The sequence below is a fragment of the Alligator mississippiensis genome, chromosome 14 (assembly GCF_030867095.1).
Source record: "Alligator mississippiensis isolate rAllMis1 chromosome 14, rAllMis1, whole genome shotgun sequence".
NCBI lineage: Eukaryota > Metazoa > Chordata > Crocodylia > Alligatoridae > Alligator > Alligator mississippiensis.
In genome coordinates, this window is record NC_081837.1 from 34,646,702 (window position 1) to 34,651,198 (window position 4,497).

Genomic DNA, 4,497 nt, shown 5'->3' on the forward strand with positions numbered 1-4,497 from the left:
TGGATGAGGTACCGGCATCCTGCTAGGTGCTCAGCCCATCCCTGGCCCTGGAGTCATTCACAAACTGGGGAGGCTCCACTGATACCCATGTGGGCATTTAGGCCTACAGCTTGCTGAAGCTGATAGAAAGACCCCTTTTGGCTTGCAGGGGCCTGAGATTCAGCCTCTGGGTTGCATTACGAGGTGGGTACCTTGATGCTGGGGAGCTTTCCCCAGGGAGCCCATCCAAAAAAATAGCCTATTATAGGTCAGAAGCAGCTGCAGTGAGGAAGACGGCTCGCTGGGGAGGAGGGGACTTTTGGCAAGGGACTCATCACCCAGAACCGAAGGAGCATCTGGAAGGGCTTCTTTGGACCAGCATCTCTACTGAGACAGTGCACCCATGGGTGGGTTATTGCCAGCAGCATTGACCCTGGCCCCTCTGGGTCTCAAACACTGCAGTGCTGTTGCCTGAGCTAGGAGATCTTGCTGTATTAGCTGAGGCCACTGGGGCTCTGCTTCCATTACAGCAGCAGTTCTCAACATTTTGGGACTTGAGGCCCATCCACAATTTGTGAGCTGAGTGGCAGCCCATTTCAAAAGCTGATTTAAAAGTGGCCCGGAGGAGCCCCAAAATAGTGCTGGGGCACTCTCAGGACCCCACAAAACTGCCCGACTTGTGTAGCTGCAGTGGGGACACCATGGTTTGGAGGCTAATGATCCTTTCAGTGCAGAGACTATTACTTACTGCGTATATACAGCACCTAGCAGCATGTGGTCCCTGCTGGGTGCCATCATACTAGGAATAACCAGTGGCTAGTTTTTATTGGAAAGGAGAGGCTAGAATGGGAGCTGACAGACAGGACTCCCGGGTTCCTCTCCTGGCACCACCTAACTGCCTGGCTGCTGCGTGTGTGCGATTTCCCTGCTCTGTGCCTCAGTTTCCTCATCCATGAGATGGGGCATGCTGTGTCCCCACAGGGCTTGGGGAGGACTCGGGTAATTAGTGCTTTTGATGTGCAAAGACTAGTGGGATTTGTTGCCTTGTTTCCCCTAGTTGCACATGGTGGCTTGCCAGGCCTGCGCTAATGGAATTGGAAGGAATTTGGTTTCTCGAGTGTCCTGGTGTTTCCAAGGCTGACGGCTTGGGAGGGGGGTGCTGGGGGATGTTGATCTTTGTGCAGAAATGTGGTTGTGTTTATTGGGAATGGGAGGCCTGTGCAGCTTGAATTTATTCCCCTTGTAAAGCCCGCCGGGGTCCTGGAGAGATAAGGCAGGATTGAATGGTTAATGCTTCAGAAACCACAAGAAAGAGCCCTGGCTTTCGTCTCTGCCCAGGGACTCAAGTAGCTGCAAGGGGGAGCAGACAGGCTACCGGGGCTGTCTGTGAGCAGAAATCTGGTGGGGATTTGCCCTGGAGCCCCTCAGCTGCAAGCCGCAACTCCTTCTTCTCCAGGCTGTGCTGTAGTCACTGGGGTTTTCCCAGCGGCTCCTGCCAGACTCACTTTGCCAACCTAAACTCCTGGCCCTGCTCTGGTTGACGGCAAACCCTGAGGTCCTGTGTATGGAGGGAAACCAGCAAAAGGGAAATGCAGTCTGTGTAATTTTTACCTCTCGGCCCTGCCTGGGGGTGCTACAGAGGAAGTGAAGTGCTGTCCTGGCTGCAAGCCTGCTGCTCGCATCACTTGTCGATGCTGCCTCCTACACCCATAAATAGAACCCAGGAGTCCTGAAATTATCCTAGTGCCTTAGGTGGAGGACAGAGCTCCCAAATCTATAAAGCCCAGTGGTCCTGAATCCACCTCTGACCGCTCAAGCACGTTCAGGGCTCCTGGATTCTTTCTGAACTATGCTGCAGACTTTATCATTGGGCAAGTCAGCTTCCCTGCTCTGGCAGGGAGGCTTCCCCATCCATCCAAAGAGGATAATGATGCTGCCATCCCCTCCAGTGGGTGGGAGGCATGAGCAAATTAATGTTTGGACTCTCCTTCCTGAAGCAGTCTGAGATCCATAAAGGAGGAAGGGGAAGAAGTAGCTCTTAAGCTGGCGACTGCAGACTGAGAGTAATGGGAGGCTGCTCTCATGATGAATGCAGTGGGCTGGGAGGTGGAAGATCTGGGTCTGGTTCTTGGTTCGGAGACTTTCTGCATGCTCCTGGACAACTTGCTTTGTCTCTTAAAGTGCAGGAAGAGAAAGTCATGAGGGTGCTACTGAGAGGCATTGTACCATCTTCCTCCAGAGAAATACCACATTTCTCGCAACACTCCTACCTTTTATCTGTAATCAGCCCCCCAAAATTGAGGTGTGAGTATAAAGTGGGGAAGCTGACTTTCTGCCCTGAAGAGAAGCACCCTGCTTTGATTTCTGCTCCACAGTGCAGTAGCTGTTGCATTACTATGCAGGCAGCTTTTCAATTGACTTAATGGCTAATTGTTCTTCACTTGAGGGATGTTAACAATCACTTCTCCTTATTGGTCTTGACAATCCACCATCAGGGGTCCTAACAGCCAGCCCAGCCTGGGCTAACTGCCTGGTAGGCCACAGCTGGATGTGGCTTTGACTGGCTGCCCTAACTCAGCTAATGCCTCCATCTGGCTGCTGTCTGGGCCTTTCAACTGGCTTCTGGGAGAGCAACTTCTCCATTTATTTCCAGCTGTGGCAACAGTTCTGACTAAAGTCTGCTTTAGTAAGCCTCTGTTCTTGTCTTCCCTGGCTTTCCTGGTTCCTGACCCTGCCTGGCTCTGTTCCTGGACTCCAGTTTGTGGTAACTTGGCATCTAGTTCCCGGACCCTGCCCCTACCTATATTTTGCCCCTGGATTGCCCTCTGGATCTGTTAACTAGATCTCAGCCTCCTGAACCTTGACCCGGCCTGTGTTTTTGGACTCCGTCCCAGGGTTTCCCCTTTGGATCTGATAATAATATTGCTCTCAAACCCTGAGTTAGCCTGTGTTTTAGACTATGCCCCTGTCCCCACTGGCCAGACTGCCTGTAACCATTAGGTCTGCTAATCAAGTTAACCTTAGTGCAATTTAGCTGTCTGCTAGCTGCTCCTGGTTTGCTTCCTCTTATTTCAGCTTTCCTTAAGGAGGAAAGGGAGGGCGAGTCAGTGGAACATTAGCTTTGTCCCTTCTTTTCTTTTCTTCATTCTACCTTTTAAAAATAAGATGCATATTATATTCTGCGGCACATTGTATGCAAGAAAATATGGCACTTGCACAAGGGCTCACAAGAGAAATACTCACAGGGCAGCTTGCCTGCTATTTGAGAGTCAGCCAACTGGAAAGTAGATGGGATGTCATGTCACAGGAGCAATCGCACAGTCCAAACCCTTGTGTTAATGGTTGTGAATAAAAGGTGCATTGCAAGGAGCCTGTTGTCAAAGTCCTTGGGTCACCACAGCTATGTGAGGAGCAGCATGGATTTGGTAATAACTTTTATTGGGCCAACTATATAGTTTAGAGAGGTGTTAGACAAGTTTGACCTGAGCAAGGGCACTTTGTGCCAGAAGCTTGGATCGCCTCTCTCCCAAATGGAGAGTTGGCCCCGTAAAAGGGATTACCAAACACATCCTGCTTCTCACATTGTAAAGAGCAGCCTCAGTCGGTAGACAGCTTGCCAGCACAACGTGGGACTGAGCTCTAATGAAGAGCTGAATGGCTTAGGGTGAGAGGCCCCACAGTCACTTGGCATCATCCCTACGTGTGGGTGGGTGGGTGGGTGGAGGGCGGGGGGGGTGGTCTTGGTAAGGTGTTGCATCCTTCGACTTCTCAAATAACAGCCCTGTGAAGCGACTCCACCCAAAGCAGCCAGGACTGTTACTCATTGTGCTCAGGATGGAGCAATGACAATGGAGCGGGGCTGTGATGTGACAGACCTGCAGTATCACACCATACACACACTTTGGGATGAGGCTGGGCCTTGCAGTGGCATTGAGCAGCTAGACATGGCAAGGAAAAGGCATCGTGGAAGAACTGAAGGGGCCATGTTTGCTTGCCTGCAGAGAGGCCAGTGAGACTGGTTGCTGTATGCATACTGGGACCTACTGCATGCATTGAATCGTTCATGCTTGGTGTGGCACGCGATAGGAATAGTGCAAGTGGCCAAGTGTGTGTCCCATGAGAGGGACCCTGTCCCTGTATCTGCACTGGGTAACTTTCTGAAAGCACCTGTGTAGTTCCAACAGAAGTGGCTGTCATGTAGGCAGGCCTCTGGCATCTGTAATACTGCTGATACGTGCAAATGCTTGCAGCCCCTGTCTACACCTCTGTGCCCACCAATGGAGCAGCACCCACGGGTACTTGCAAGGCCTGTAGTTTAGCAAGTGAACAAGATGAGCGTGGCTGAGCACAGGCTTGCAAAGGGAAAAATGGAACTGTGGTGTCTCCGAGATGAGGTGTTGGGAGAGCCAAGCACTTAATCACGCCGCTGAAACCTTGCGCCCCGGCTCGCTCAGAAATGTTCCCCAGCTGTGGAGCAATTGAGAGCTGCTGCCTTCATAGCACTGGAAGAGCCATAAA